General features: G+C 47.9%; 1 protein-coding gene across 1 annotated transcript in view; it reads right to left on the bottom strand.

Moving 5' to 3' along the window:
* LOC144758859 (uncharacterized) overlaps positions 1-13,299 on the bottom strand; it is a 128,106-nt gene extending 114,807 nt beyond the window's left edge. Inside the window, exon 1 of the mRNA XM_078646456.1 lies at positions 13,164-13,299. The gene's annotated coding sequence lies outside the window, so the exon portion shown is untranslated. The remainder of the gene's footprint in view (positions 1-13,163) is intronic.
* Between the last annotated feature and the right edge of the window lie 3,789 nt (positions 13,300-17,088).

The following is a 17,088-nucleotide window of genomic DNA, read 5'->3' on the forward strand; positions in this document are numbered from 1 at the left end:
CGAACCCGACGACTTCTGGAGTAAGAAAATACAACCTTCGACCCAGGAAGAAGTTTGCTGCTGTTTAGACTGTTGTCAGAACGGCCCCTCGGTTGGTGCAACGGAGAGCCGATGAGGCAAGGGGGGGGGGATCGACCTTGCATTAGAGTAGTGACACCCGTCCTGGCCCGCTGGTGAAGAAAACAACGGCCGCCTTGGGGGAAGAGTTCTGACAACCTTTTTTTAGTTTCAGGAAGATTTGCGAGACATTTGTTCAACATGGAGAGAAAGAAAGTGATCTGCGCTTTTGGATTCATTGCTATTGTGGCAGTTGTTGCTATTATCACGTGGTTTGTTGAGGATGTAATTCCTGCCCGTGATCTATATGTGGTTTCTACACCAGTGCCAGAGGAGCATTTCTTTTATACGCTCCCCTATCAGGAATCAAAACACCGCTTGTCCTTTGTAAATAACACCTTCATTCAAATGCTACATCATACCCACACTGCTACAAATGAAACAAATTGCTGGATATGTGGTATGATGCCAGCGCACCAGAAGAAGGGGGGAACACCGTTCATACCTCTCCCTTTCTCTCATAATGGTTCTTGTCGTGCCTGGTATACTCTTCTATTTGCCACAAGAAAGCCTGCTGTTGGAAGGTTACTTTTTAGACTAAACAAAGAATGTCACCAGAATAAAGAAGGATATCCACAAGCCAATGGAACCATATGGGAGTGGGAAGAATATCGACCAGACAATGAGTCTACTCCCTACATTTTTACGAACACTAGAGACACTATCGAAAGTGAAAAATTTGAGATCTCAGTTGCACAAGCACAAGCGGACTTATGTGTGCAAAGTGTTGGGTACATCCCTGTAGGTGTTAGTGATTGTATTAAAGTCTTAAATATAGATGGCCTGAATAATATCACATTTTTAGAATCCCATAATACATATTTTGTATGCGGTAATAGAGGATATTATCGATTACCAGCTGGCTGGTCAGGAGTATGTTATGTATCGTTTTTATTACCACCAGTGTTTTTAGCACCTGCCACATATCATAAAGACTTGAGATTGTTGAATAATGCCACTGTGAATAGATACAAACGTACTTTATCTATCGATGATGTGGACCAGACCGACACTAGTTTGCAGCAATATGTAGATTTTAACCTAGGTTTATTCTTCTTTGTTGGAGCTGCCCTAAACAGTAGAAAGATAAGAAGATTAACTAGAGTTGTAGAGGCAGTGACCAACCAAACTGCTGCAGCACTAGGAAACGTAACTGAAGAGTTGCAAATTACTAGAATTGTTGCACTGCAGAACAGAATGGTGTTAGATGTCATATTAGCAGAAAAGGGAGGAGCTTGTAGAATTATTGGAAGTAGCTGTTGTGTCTTCATCCCAGACCACTCGCCTTCTGTTTATAATGCCATAAATAAACTGCATAAAATAGCTGCCGACATACATGTAGATAATGGTACATGGACCTTCTCTAGTTGGTTTTGGACCTTATTTACTACATGGGGTTGGAAGATTCTCACTGGCCTTTGTATAATAGTAGCAATTCTCTTCACTTGCTGTATGTGTCTTCAATGTGGTCCTATGATATGTTCTCTTTGTATTACCTCTTGTATACCCAATAAGACAGCTGTTTCCGAAGCTGCTTATCAAAAAAGTTTAACTAAGGAAATTTCTAACATTATGAGCATTGACATTCAAGATGAGTATGATGACTACCCTATGAAATGGAATGGCTTCAGCTAATGCTAAAAGGGTCGTCTATTGCAAATAAAACAGCGGTATTATTAAGCATTAGCTGAAGCCATAAAGCATTAGTCCAAATATCTAGTATACGGATTCCATTTTGTATTTCGAGTCTGCCATTTTTCATGTCCTGCATTGCTATGTGCTCAATGTTCTGATTGTCCTACCTCTCTGCCAGTTACACTGTGGATTCTACCTAGCAACAGTTATTTTTAGTCCTTCTTGAGAGTGTAGCGCGTGCTCAGCAGAAGTAACAGCTGTTCCTTATTAGCATAGCCCTCCCATGTTCTAGAAATACTGTTAGCTCCACCCACTGATATGTTTAGAAATGTCCTTACGTGGTTGTAACCTCTGTCTAAACTGTAAACTGAACCCCTTCCACTGTGTATAAAAGGGGCCATGTGCTTGTATTCAGTGTGCTACTCTGTACAATGCTGTAGAAGTGTTGTGGAGGTTGTATCACCACCTTTAAAGGTTTATTAAACTATGCTTTTGTATTTCCAGTTTCCTTGCCAACTTCATTTGTAAGTCTAAGGACTTTGTACACAGAAGGGCGAACCCTTTCGGTACCTTTGGGCCTTGCTGAGGTCTGAACACATCACGGCCATATAGGTTCAAGGGCATACGGGACCATGTTTTCATGTCCGACCTGACTCTGTCCCAGACCGGAACAATATTGCGCTCCCACGAGACTCCAGGGATGTCTGTCATAAATACCCCAAGATATTTAAAACCTCCTGTCGCCTTCTGTAGGGCGGATGCCCAAGTACCAAGAGTCACACACCGCTGCCTAGGGTCCACAAGACAGACTTCTTTACGTTGAGATTAAGCCCTGAAACCTCGCCAAAAACTCTCATAATGTCAAGAACTCTTGGGCCTGACCTATTGAGATCTGTAAGAAAGAACAGCACGTTGTCCGCGTAAAGCTTGATTCGGGCTGACGGCCCTGCCTCCCATTCGAACCCCTTCATCTGCGCATCTATTTGCACCCATGCCGCAAGAGGTTCCATCGCGAGAGCGAATAAGTACGGCGAGAGCGGGCATCCCTGCCGGGTACCAGCTGCCAGTATTCTAAGCTTCTCCCCTTTATACAGTATCATTCAACATCAATCCTGAACGCCCTCACCCAAGTACTGTGGGTAAACGAATATGTCCTGCGGTCTGTGTCTGTAAGGGGTGGGGGCTGCCCACAATGAGAATGGCCATGCCATCACCCAAAAAAATACAGCATGAGTTTTTCTGCACCGTCTGGGGGGAGAAATTGGGTGAATACACCCAAACTACCCCTGAGGAGGGGGGCAGAAGAGAACAGGAAACGTTTTGGAAAAAAACAAATGTTCAGGGGTGGTGGAAGCCCCCCATGGGCATGGCCATGCCCTGCCCCAAAAAAAGCTGCAAGTTATTTTGCGCTGCCTGGGGGGTCTGATGAAGGTGATTACCACCCATTCCATACCATGTGGGCTTTCTGCCACCCCGAGGCTTGAGCCTCTGCTCTCTGCCATCTCACAGCCCAAATTACTTTCTGCTCCCCCATGGTGGGATGATAGGGGTATTCACCCCCAATTATCTGCCCCCAGGGGCAGAAGGTCCACGAAACACCAGGCAATTCAAAACATAGTCACAACAAACAAAAGGAAGGGGACGGCCTACCCTTGCATGGAGCCATACCCTGCCCCATATGGGGCAATAGTGTCTTTCTGCTCCCATGGGGCAGATACGAGGTGTGTACCAATTGAGAAGGTTCCCCAGATATGTGGATATATAGAGGTAGAAAGTCCATCTGATGCCTGGGATTTTCCCTTTAGGATAAAAGAACGTGTTGCAGGTCTTGCACACTGGCATTAGCCACAACCCCACCCCAAATGGCACACACAAGCCTTTCTGCCTTCCCCCCAACTAGGGGCAGACAGTTTTTCCCCAATTTGCCTCGGGCGTAGAAAGCCCAATGTATGACAGGAATATATATTTTTAAGAAAATAATGGCCTGGGACTGGCCCATCCTAACATCAGGCCACACCTTCACCCCTAAAGGCTCAACAGTCTTTCTGCTCCACTTCGGACTGAAGCGTCCCATCCCAATGGCAAGCGGGAGGACATCTGATCCTTTCCGGTGTTGTTTTTACATGTGGGCCAGAAGAGTGTGGCTAACTCCCAATATTATCCCACTTACAATGGTGAACGGCTGCACTTTTTGGGATGGGTAGGCAGGCGCCTGGAAAAGTCCACGGGAAACCACAAATTTCCAACCACCATGAGTTCCCACATGTCCCCCGATAAGAACGGTATCCCACTTGTCTAGGTGGGTCAAGAAACCATGACACAAAATGCGCTAAAGCGCTACGTTGATAGATAAGCAATAGGGTTAGCTGTGGTATTTGAGGCCCAGCTGTGGTGCCATCCATGAAACCAACATACCAAAGAAATATTTGAAAACTAGACAGCAAGGGAATTCCAGGGCGGTGTATCTTGCATGGATCCTATAAGGTTTACTTACCCAAAATGCCCTGCAAACCTCATACTTTGCCTGAAATTACGCATTTTCATTACATTTCTCTGATGGAAGCATCTGGAATCTGGAGGAATCCACAAAATTCCTAGCACCCAGCGTTACCCTACTTGTGCTGATAAAGCGGTGTGTCTCCTGCGTGGCTCGGCCTAGTGCCCAAGGCAGAAACGGATCAAACCGAGGTTAATGGGAGCCCATGTGAGGGGACTCCAATTGACCAAGTCATCCCACCCTGGATACCCCTGGGTATCTAGGTTTTCCCTAGGTACATGCTGAGCTAGGCCCAAAAACCTACAGCTACCCACTTTACAGCAAAAGGGGTCTGTTTTGATTGAAGAAATGTAATGTATTCATGTTCGGTTTTGTGCCATTTCCCGTTGTGGGCACTAGCCCCACCCACACAACCGAGGTACCATTTTTATCAGGAGCCTTGGAGGAATGCTGGATAGAAGGAGGTGTGTGGCTCCCCACAGACTGCAGAACTTTCCATCACAGAAATGTGAGGATTACGTGTTTTGTTAGTTAACATTTGAAGTTTGTAAGGGATTCTGGGTAAAACAACCAGGTGAGATCCATGCAAATCACCCCATCCTGGGTACCCCTGAATGTCTAGTTTTCAAAAAGGGGCTCATTTCCTAAGTTTGCCTGGGTGCTAGCTGAGCTGGGGTTCAAAATCCACAGCTAGGCACATTGCAAAAAAAGGGTGAGTTTGAATGAAAAAATGTGATGTATCCATTGTGTTTTGGGAAGACATGTGGGAGAATAGAATAGTCAAAAATTTGTTATTAACAATTGAATTTCACTACATTTTGTACCTTCCAAAACTCAGCCAGTGTGTAAGAAGGAAGACATTTTGAAAAATACCTTCTAATCATATACTCGTATGGGCACCCTCAAATTCAGAGATGTACAAATAACACTTTTGTAAATTGGCCATTGTGACAGAAATTCACAGATGAAAATGTTGTAACATTTTTTTACACTCATTTTCAATACTTCTTTATTTCAACTGTTAGCATCTTTGGGAAAACCTTGAGGGATTTACACATATGACCCTTTCTGAATTCCGAATTTTGTCTAACTTTCAGAAATCTGCAGCCTCCCCGGATCACCCATGGGTATCACACTGGTTTCCACCAAAAACTGTGGGCTGTGAGAACAAGAAAATAGGACATATAGACTGATACTGTGGTAAAAATTAATTTTTGTCCATAATAGTTGGCAGGATAGTGACCTTAGCACAGTAAATGTTTGTTGATGACATTTTTAGGAAATAAAATAGAAATTTTTATCCAGAGCTTTTTTTTCAAGATTTAAAAAAAAACTATAAATGTGGCTATATTTTGCCTATTTTCTCGGTCACAGGCAAGGGAATCCACAAATTCTGGGTACTTTTAAAATCCCCAGGGTGTTAGAAAAAAGAAGGCACAAATTTGCTTTAGTTACCTTTTGTGGAAATAACTTATGGACCCTAAGCACGAGCTACCCCAAAAAGCAAAAAAGTGCTCAGCAAGTGGGGGAGGGGAGAGAGAAGGGCCAGCATTTAAGGGGTCAAAGTGAGCAGTCAACAGACATTTCAGGTAGATTTCTTTTCCAGAGCGGACCACTAGGGGAATTTTTCAGCACAAAACTACTAATCCAAACAAATCTGTGGTATTTGCACATTGGATCTTTCATTAGTTGAAATGGTTCTTTAACCCCCTGTGTGCTAGTGACGAGCTCAGCTCGTCATGAGGGACGGTTGAGCTACCTTCATGACGAGCTGAGCTCGGGGATAATTTCCCTGCTGTGCTGAACGTTCTAAAAATGAGTGTGGTGTGTCACGAGGGCAACTCCGCTGTGCCTCATGACGAGCTCAGCTCGTCAACAGCACAGCGGCGCCACTCGCGGCCCCCCTCGCACCCGCACAGCGGGGTAAAACACCCCGCAGCCAAGGGGTTAAACATGGAGCTCCTGGTTTGATAGGAGTCAATCACAGGGCAGAAGTTACACAACATTGTGAAGACATAGGCAACCCTGAGCACAGGGGGGCAGTAACATTTGTTGTACAGGCACATGCAGTGTATGCCTTTGAAATGCTTTATTCATGGGTGAACTTTGATCCTATAGATGCCGGTACTACGCTTTCCACTCCTACAAAGATGCAGCCGTTCCTACTCAGCCCCACGCATATCAAAACTCGGCGGACCCTTTCACCCTTCCAATTCATAAGATTGGTTTGTTGGTCACTTAGCCCCCACATACCTCAGAATGCCCGACTGAGTTCCCTGAAGCGGGGGGCATCTGATACCGTACTGGCTCGATACACACAGTATCCTGTATAGGTGGCTCAGACAGTATGTATTGCAGAACAAAGAAGGCAGAGCGGGTCGAGCGGGACCTGTACCACAGACTCAGGGTTCCATACAAGCAATCCACAGACTATAAGCGCCACTATGAGCAAAGTGCCCGTAAAAAGCAACAAAACTGACTTCTGGAATGCTTGCAACACCAACCAGAGGAGCAGCATTGTGGCGATGAGACGTCCCCTTCATGGGCGGTACTACCCGATGTACTAAGGCAAGAACAATTGAGTACAAGTCTGCACCAGCCCTAGATCTAGGAAGAGATGAAGTATCAACCTTACTACCCATGGCACACCATCATGGGCGGTACTACCCGATGTACTAAGGCAAGAACAAATGAGTACAAGGCTGCACCCTCCCTCGATCTAGAATGAGATGAAGTATCAATCGTACTGCTCATGGCACGCCGTCATTGGTGGTACACCCGATGTACTAAGGCAAGAACAAATGAGTACAAGTCTGCACCAGCCCTAGATCTAGGAAGAGATGAAGTATCAACCTTACTACCCATGGCACACCATCATGGGCGGTACTACCCGATGTACTAAGGCAAGAACAAATGAGTACAAGGCTGCACCCTCCCTCGATCTAGAATGAGATGAAGTATCAATCGTACTGCTCATGGCACGCCGTCATTGGTGGTACACCCGATGTACTAAGGCAAGAACAAATGAGTACAAGGCTGCACCCTCCCTAGATCTAGGAATGAGATGAAGTATCAACCGTACTACCCATGGCACGCCGTCATGGGCGGTACTACCCGATGTACTAAGGCAAGAACAAATGAGTACTAGGCTGCACCCTCCCTAGATTTAGGAATGAGATCAAGTATCAACCGTACTACGCATGGCGCGTTGTCATGGGCAGTACTACCCGATGTACTAAGGCAAGAACAAATGAGTAGAAGGCTGCACCCTATAAAAAGACGAAAAAGACTAACAAAAATAGAAGGACTGAATTTCCATCAACTCAGAAGTCCAGCCAAGGTGGATACAATTTGACGGACCGTATCTTCACTTCAGCTGGGCTGTCCACCAGCGCCATCACCCAAGTCCTGTTCTGCAGAAGTATCCGTAGTTAGCATGGCATTTTCTTTAGTTAATCAAGTTCCTTTTTTTTTTTTTGATATGAGTAATAGAGTTCGACCTTTCTCTTCCTTCTTTACACTAACCTCAGTGTCTTGTTCTGATTCGGTCCCTCCACTCCTCTTGGCCCAAAAAGAATGAGAAGTAATGCTATTAGAATACAAATTCGGGGACCTGAGGGAAAAGAATGCTTGTGAGTGGGCTTTAAAGTAGGCTCCAGCGCTGTATGGAATCCAAGAAGGGTGGGATAAAGAATCTATTCTACAGGTCATTGCTGAGCCCCAAACACAGGCTCAATATCCTCCGAAGCCTGAAGCAAACACAACATTAAAGCTATCCGTGGTCAGCTGAAGATCACGCCATTATATTGCCTTGTAGTTGTACATTGAATAATCCTCTTTTTCCAGTTTTAAAACCTGATGGAACATACAGAATAGTTTTAGATTAAAGTTACACACACTCTCATAAGCTGTACAATGGACTTTTCAGACAAAATATAGCGCCTGAGAAGGAGTGTCTAAGCTCTTAGTTCGGTTATACATGATTGCCAGTGGCTTTAAGAATAGTCCTGGTTTATTTGCAGCATCAATTATGGAGCTCTTACAGAAAGATCCAGAGGCGCCATCTTACATTGACATTTACACAACAGATGATGACGCGGAACAACACCCTACCAGGGCGGAGTGTACAGTGACAATACCGGCAGCAACAAATGATGACGCAGAACGACACCCAACCAGGGCGGAGTGTATAGTAATAATACTGGCAGCAACACATGATGACGTGGAACGACACCCGACCAGGGCGGAGAGTATAGTGAAAATACTGGTCACAACAGAGGATGACGCGGAACAACACCTGGCCAGGGCGGAATGTATAGTGGCAATAGTGGCCACAACAGATGATGATGCGGAACGACACCTGACCAGTGCGGAGTGTATAGTAATAATACTGGCCACAACAGATGATGGCGCGGAACGACACCTGACCAGGGCGGAGTGTATAGTGACATTACTGGCCACAACAGATAATGACGCAATGGCCTGCATCTTTAAGAGGAGTTGATGTAACATTTGAGTATGATCTGACTCTCGGCATTTAAGAATTTCTGCACTATACACAAAATATACCACAAACTCCTAATATCCTACCCACGGAGGAATTTAAGAGAGTCTTCTATACAGATGGCTCTGAATGTCCTGTGGTTGTTATGACACAGAAATACTCTGTGACATGTGCTGCATGCAGGGAAATTGTGAAAACGCCAAATTCAAACCACTATAGACTCACATTAAAAACTTTGGTGACCGCACTACACAGCTCGCATATATTCACGCCTTGCTGCTCACATGACAGAAGGCTGATCCATCCATTCTCACACTGATAGTGTCAGATTCATCCTTCCGTGCAAGGGTACAATGTCAATTTGGCACAAAGGCATTTGAAAGGTACCAGAGATTCAAAAAGGAAACCCATTAAAAATAAGCAAGCATAAGGTAAGCGGTTTTCTTTTTTTTAATTTTAATTTTCCTTCATCGTCGGCTGTTGACTCCCTCCTCACCCCGCCCCGCCCCACCACCCTTACCTGCACGGGCAGCTCCACTGCATAGATTCCTCATAGTACACTAAGATGCAGCGCACAGATCCCGAATAGAAGAGCCCAGCTCAGCCCACAGGGGCCCCTGGATAAAAGAGCCACAGGGGCCCCTGGATAAAAGAGCCCAGGTCAGGCCCCAGGGGCCCTGGGATAGAAGAGCCCAGCTCAGCCCCAGGGGCCCCCGGATAAAAGAGCCCAGCTCAGCCCCAGCACCCCAGATAGAAGAGCCCAGCTTAGCCCCAGGGGCCCCGGATAGTAGAGCCCAGCTCAGCCCCAGGGGCCCCCAGATAGAAGAGCACAGCTCAGGCCCAGGGCCCCCAAATAGAAGAGCCCAACTCAGCCCCAAGGGCCCCCCGGATAGAAGAGCCCAACTCAGCCCCAAGGGCCCCCCGGATAGAAGAGCCCAACTCAGCCCCAAGGCCCCCCGGATAGAAGAGCCCAGCTCAGCCCCAGGGGCCCCCGGATAGAAGAGCCCAGCTCAGCCCCAGGGCCCCCAGATAGAAGAGCCCAGCTCAGCCCCAGGGGCCCCGGATAGTAGAGCCCAGCTCAGCCCCAGGGGCCCCCAGATAGAAGAGCACAGCTCAGGCCCCAGGGCCCCCAAATAGAAGAGCCAAACTCAGCCCCAAGTGCCCCCCGGATAGAAGAGCCCAACTCAGCCCCAAGGCCCCCCCCCGGATAGAAGAGCCCAGCTCAGCCCCAGGGGCCCCGTTTAGAAAAGCCAAGCTCAGCACCAGGGACCCCCCCGGATAGAAGAGCCCAGCTCAGCCCCAGGGGCCCCGGATAGAAGAGCCCAGCACAGCCCCAGAGGCCCCCAGATAGAGGAGCCCAGCTCAACCCCAGGGGCCCCGGATATAAGAGCCCATCTCAGCCCCGGGGTCCCCTGATAAAAGAGTCCAGCTCAGCCCAAGGGCCCCCAGATAGAAGGGCCGGGATCAGCCCCAGAGGCCCCCGGATAGAAGAGCCCAGCTCAGCCCCAGGGGCCCCGGATAGAAGGGCCCAGCTCAGCCCCAGGGGCCCCTGGATAGAAGAGCCCAGCTCATAGCTGCCAAGGTTTCAGATTGCTATGTGTGACATTTTCATAATTTCAGAGTAATTATGAGTGACATTTCAACAACTATGAGTGACACTTTCTTGCCATCCAAAACAAGCATTGAAGATGGGGGAAACATAAATATCAGAAAGTACACCCATTTGAGCCACGAGAAACTCTAAGAAGATCTTAAAACTGCTGCAAAGCACCAGAAATGGATGGGCACTAAGTGGAGATAGACTGCGTGACTGCAGTTCTCAGTAACAGGTAGGCACTGCAGCTGCTCAGAAGATTATCTCATTGAGCTGTTCATTCATGACCCTGCGCTAGCCTAAAAAGCACATTTTATAGTATAGCAAGGCATAATCGTTTGCCGATGCAATAAGTTACAAAATAATGCGGAAAGCGCCAGCACAAAACCTGGTGGTGTTCTGCTGTATACATACACGTGGTAGTGCAGATACAAATTGCAGTAAAACAAGGTTTTAGAAACAGTTGGACATTATATTATACTTGTTTTGCAGATATTCAAAGAAAGTATGCTTTAATTTATGACACGGTTTGGTCACCGAAGTACTGAGCCCCTTCAAAACAGTAGAAGACAATATATGATTTTCTATAAACAGTTTGGAAACTTCGGTCAAACATAGCTGCCAAGTTTTCAGTATACTGATAAGAAACATTTTTATGGTTTCTGTGTACTTATGAGTGAAATTAAACTGCCTAATGCTTTGACACTTTTTCGCAGGTAAAAGAAAGCAATGACATCCTATCAAAGGGATAAAATCTGAAATTACATATTTTGAGCAATAAAAAGCTGAAAAAGCATATTGATACTGTTGGAAAAACCCCAAAAATGTAGTGTCCCTAATCTTATTAACATAAAAGAGTAAATCTGTTTGCACATTTTTCGGCAGCCTGTCATATGCTGTGTAATAAAGTTTTAAAATAATGACTTTCACATTCACTGTGCTTTCAGTCACAGGCTGGCACCTCGTAACAGTATCTTACTAGTGCTCAACCCTGTGTCCCATCGTGAAATTTTGAAATAATGACCAGATTCAATTTGAAGGCACTATAATCGTGAGTGGGTTATCGTGAAACAACTGGTAAGCCACTGTTGGTGCACAAAACTCCTTAGTACTTGAGAAAAATACAACATTTTCCACCATAATACGTTTGAAATATTTTTGGTAGCATGCTTGAAACTGTCCAATACTGCTTAGTGTTCACTTTTTTTTTACTCCTTAATAAAGTCCAGCTAAATGAGAATGTTTGCATGCTATTATAGAAACCAAAAAAATATAAACTTTTATATTACTGAACAATATCCTCAGATGTACCTGTATAGCTGACCTTTGGTCCTGAATACTGAACTCATGAATCTTTGTAGTCACTATAGAGAAGGTGCCTCCCCAGCAGGTGGTTACCCTAGTCACTTGGAGTGCCTCCACTCCTACTGCTGTCACTACTCGTTTCCTCCCTTCCCTCGGCTTGAACCCGCGATTGAGTTAAAGATAATCAGCCGTTCAGATAAGCTGTGATGACATATAAGCACTCATCTCTATGAATTACCTCTCAAAAATGTTTATCAGAGCTGTGGCTCGCCCGTCACTGAGCCCCGACGCCCCCCCCCCACCCTGGCTGCCCTGTCAGGCGCCTGAGTAGCCTGCCTGCGGCCCTAGTTTAGCAGAGAACAACCAGCCACGTTCAGTGCTGTTTGTTTAACTTTGCAAACAATGGGTACAGCTATCACGTTTATAAATTGTCAGAGTAATTATTCTATATATATTACAATACATGTACTGTCGCTGAATGATGAAATGAAACAAGGTTCGCTTTTTAAAATAATAAAAAAACAAAATTATATTACACCGGGACAGGTCGGTATGCACCTCACCTCTGTCGCCAACGCTCGTGGGCTCAGCCAGCCCGGTCTGTGACATGGTAACTCAGTCACGGAGTCCATACCGCTGCGCTGGAGAGCATGGCAATGCTGACCAGCTCACCAAAACGGCAGTCAGCCGTGAACAACGCTGTCGGGTCCAAATCGATCCTCATCTACACTGTCTGCGTGGTGCGAAGGTGCGAAGGGCGAGGAGGCCCTGCACTACAATTCATTTGCCCACATGTGGTGCCTTGCTAGCATTTAAAACAGAAGACATGGCACCTCCAGATCTGTGTGGGGTCCGCCGCCAGTACCCCGTTCAGATTATGATCAGTGTGCTGTTCTTTTTAACATTGAAGAGCATGACGTGATTCTCATGAGGAAAGGCCATGCGGCGATCCCGGTTGGGGCTTGATTGATTCAAAGTTCTTATCTGGGATGTCTGTAACTGCAAAACAAAGTATGCCAGCACTGACCCCTCCAAGCCGGGCCCGGCTGAAATCCATATTCGCAATGATTTCCTGCCGGCACTCAACACGCCTCCACTAATTCTCGCTTCCTGAGTTCCGGTCTGACCTCACTTCCAGGACCAGCCAGGAGGTGAGGTCACATGACATTCCCCGCGGCGCCACAGCCACTAGAACGCTGCAACGCGAGCGCCCAGGGCCTGCAAGAAGTCTACGGGGAGAGCAGAGCTGGCGCAAGTGTGTCACAGGCGCCGGGCACGCGTGCTAACAGCCGTTTCAGCGCTGGAGCTTGCAACAGCAGAGTGGCATTAAAATGCGTGACAATACATTTCAGTGCGGTGATGCGGAACACCGCACTGAAATGCGAAAGTGTCACGCCTGATGCGTGACACTTGGCAGGCATGCCAGCTCAGCTCGGCTCCTGAAGAGATTCCCTCCAGGATTATTCAGTCTATTTCTACAAACACAGCTGAAGGTGCTGACAATCTCCTACCTGAGCAGAGAACTGTGCAGACGTGTCCAGGCTCCCTCCCCCACCTGGGGGGGCCGACGTGGGGCAGGGGGAGATCTGGGGCCTGGGGGGGTCTGTAGATGAAGGTAACTGCACAGACAGATGAGGTTCCTTCCTCCTCTGCAACAGGCTGCACACAAGGAGAGACAGGAAGTGATGTCACCCCCGCTGCTGGTGCTGTCTCTGCCGCTGCTGACCTGGAAGAGGAAACTCTTCTCCTTACATCCAATGTGCAGATCAGTGGGTTTCATCAGCAGGCGAGGATCGCCCTCTGGTGGCCGCTGACGGAACCGCCGTAACCAGGCTCCAGCAGAGCATCAAGCATTGGCGCCTGCAAAAACACAGACATGGTTGTTTCACTCACAGTCCATGACAGGGTCTCATATGGGAAACAAGCATTGGCGCCTGCAAAGACACAGACATGGGTGGACACTCAGAGTCCATGACAGGATCTCGTATGGGAAACAAGCATTGGCCTCTGTAAAGACACAGACGTGGGTGGACACTCAGAGTCCATGACAGGATCTCGTATGGGAAACAAGCATTGGCGCCTGCAAAGACACAGACGTGGGTGGACACTCAGAGTCCATGACAGGATGTCGTATGGGAAACAAGCATTGGTGCCTGCAAAGACACAGACGTGGGTGGACACACAGAGTCCATGACAGGATCTCGTAGGGAAAACAAGCACTGGCGCCTGCAAAGACACAGACGTGGGTGGACACTCAGAGTCCATGACAGGATCTCGTATGGGAAACAAGCATTGGCGCCTGCAAAGACACAGACGTGGGTGGACACTCAGAGTCCATGACAGGATCTCGTATGGGAAACAAGCATTGGCGCCTGCAAAGACACAGACGTGGGTGGACACTCAGAGTCCATGACAGGATCTCGTATGGGAAACAAGCATTGGCGCCTGCAAAGACACAGACGTGGGTGGACACTCAGAGTCCATGACAGGATCTCGTATGGGAAATAAGCATTGGCGCCTGCAAAGACACAGACGTGGGTGGACACTCAGAGTCCATGACAGGATCTTGTATGGGAAACAAGCATTGGCCTCTGTAAAGACACAGACGTGGGTGGACACTCAGAGTCCATGACAGGGTATCGTAAGGAAAACAAGCACTGGCGCCTGCAAAGACACTGACGTGGGTGGACACTCAGAGTCCATGACAGGATCTTGTATGGGAAACAAGCATTGGCGCCTGCAAAGACACAGACGTGGCTGGACACTCAGAGTCCATGACAGGATCTCGTATGGGAAACAAGCATTGGCGCCTGCAAAGACACACTCAGAGTCCATGACAGGATCTCGTATGGGAAACAAGCATTGGCACCTGTAAAGATACAGACGTAGGTTGACACTCAGAGTCCATGACAGGATCTCGTATGGGAAACAAGCATTGGCGCCTGCAAAGACACAGACGTGGGTGGACACTCAGAGTCCATGACAGGATCTCGTATGGGAAACAAGCATTGGCGCCTCCAAAGACACAGACGTGGGTGGACACTTAGAGTCCATGACAGGATCTCATATGGGAAACAAGCATTGGCCTCTGTAAAGACACAGACGTGGGTGGACACTCAGAGTCCATGACAGGATCTTGTATGGGAAACAAGCATTGGCGCCTGTAAAGACACAGACATGGGTGGACACTCAGAGTCCATGACAGGATCTCGTAAGGAAAACAAGCACTGGCGCCTGCAAAGACACAGACGTGGGTGGACACTCAGAGTCCATGACAGGATCTCGTATGGGAAACAAGCATTGGCGCCTGCAAAGACACAGACGTGGGTGGACACTCAGAGTCCATGACAGGATCTCGTATGGGAAACAAGCATTGGCCTCTGTAAAGACACAGACGTGGGTGGACACTCAGAGTCCATGACAGGGTCTCGTAAGGAAAATAAGCACTGGCGCCTGCAAAGACACAGACGTGGGTGGACACTCAGAGTCCATGACAGGATCTCGTATGGGAAACAAGCATTGGCGCCTGCAAAGACACAGACGTGGGTGGACACTCAGAGTCCATGACAGGATCTCGTATGGGAAACAAGCATTGGCGCCTGCAAAGACACACTCAGAGTCCATGACAGGATCTCGTATGGGAAACAAGCATTGGCGCCTGTAAAGATACAGACGTGGGTTGACACTCAGAGTCCATGACAGGATCTCGTATGGGAAACAAGCATTGGTGCCTGTAAAGACACAGACGTGGGTGGACACTCAGAGTCCATGACAGGATCTCGTAAGGAAAACAAGCACTGGCGCCTGCAAAGACACAGACGTGGGTGGACACTCAGAGTCCATGACAGGATCTCGTATGGGAAACAAGCATTGGCGCCTGTAAAGACACAGACGTGGGTGGACACTCAGAGTCCATGACAGGATCGCGTATGGGAAACAAGCATTGGCGCCTGGAAAGACACAGACATGGGTGGACACTCAGAGTCCATGACAGGATCTCGTATGGGAAACAAGCATTGGCGCCTGCAAAGACACACTCAGAGTCCATGACAGGATCTCGTAAGGAAAACAAGCACTGGCGCCTGCAAAGACACAGACGTGGGTGGACACTCAGAGTCCATGACAGGATCTCGTATGGGAAACAAGCATTGGCGCCTGCAAAGACACAGACATGGGTGGACACTCAGAGTCCATGACAGGATCTCGTATGGGAAACAAGCATTGGCGCCTGCAAAGACACACTCAGAGTCCATGACAGGATCTCGTAAGGAAAACAAGCACTGGCGCCTGCAAAGACACAGACGTGGGTGGACACTCAGAGTCCATGACAGGATCTCGTATGGGAAAAAAGCATTGGCCTCTGTAAAGACACAGACGTGGGTGGACACTCAGAGTCCATGACAGGATCTCGTATGGGAAACAAGCATTGGCGCCTGCAAGGACACAGACGTGGGTGGACACTCAGAGTCCATGACAGGATGTCGTATGGCAAACAAGCATTGGTGCCTGCAAAGACACAGACGTGGGTGGACACTCAGAGTCCATAACAGGATCTCGTAGGGAAAACAAGCACTGGCGCCTGCAAATACACAGACGTGAGTGGACACTCAGAGTCCACGACAGGATCTCGTGTGGGAAACAAGCATTGGCGCCTGCAAAGACACAGACGTGGGTGGACACTCAGAGTCCATGACAGGATCTCGTATGGGAAACAACCATTGGCCTCTGTAAAGACACAGACGTGGGTGGACACTCAGAGTCAATGACAGGATCTCGTATGGGAAACAAGCATTGGCGCCTGCAAAGACACAGACATGGGTGGACACACAGAGTCCATGACAGGATCTCGTAGGGAAAACAAGCACTGGCACCTGCAAAGACACAGACGTGGGTGGACACTCAGAGTCCATGACAGGATCTCGTATGGGAAACAAGCATTGGCGCCTGCAAAGACACAGACATGGGTGGACACTCAGAGTCCATGACAGGATCTCGTATGGGAAACAAGCATTGGCGCCTGCAAAGACACAGACGTGGGTGGACACTCAGAGTCCATGACAGGGTCTCGTATGGGAAATAAGCATTGGCGCCTGCAAAGACACAGACGTGGGTGGACACTCAGAGTCCATGACAGGATTTTGTATGGGAAACAAGCATTGGCGCCTGCAAAGACACAGACATGGGTGGACACTCAGAGTCCATGACAGGATCTCGTATGGGAAACAAGCATTGGCGCCTGCAAAGACACAGACGTGGGTGGACACTCAGAGTCCATGACAGGATCTCGTATGGGAAACAAGCATTGGCGCCTGCAAAGACACAGACGTGGGTGGACACTCAGAGTCCATGACAGGATCTCGTATGGGAAATAAGCATTGGCGCCTGCAAAGACACAGACGTGGGTGGACACTCAGAGTCCATGACAGGATCTTGTAT

Source organism: Lissotriton helveticus, chromosome 1_1 (genome assembly GCF_964261635.1).
Source record: "Lissotriton helveticus chromosome 1_1, aLisHel1.1, whole genome shotgun sequence".
Classification (NCBI taxonomy): domain Eukaryota; kingdom Metazoa; phylum Chordata; class Amphibia; order Caudata; family Salamandridae; genus Lissotriton; species Lissotriton helveticus.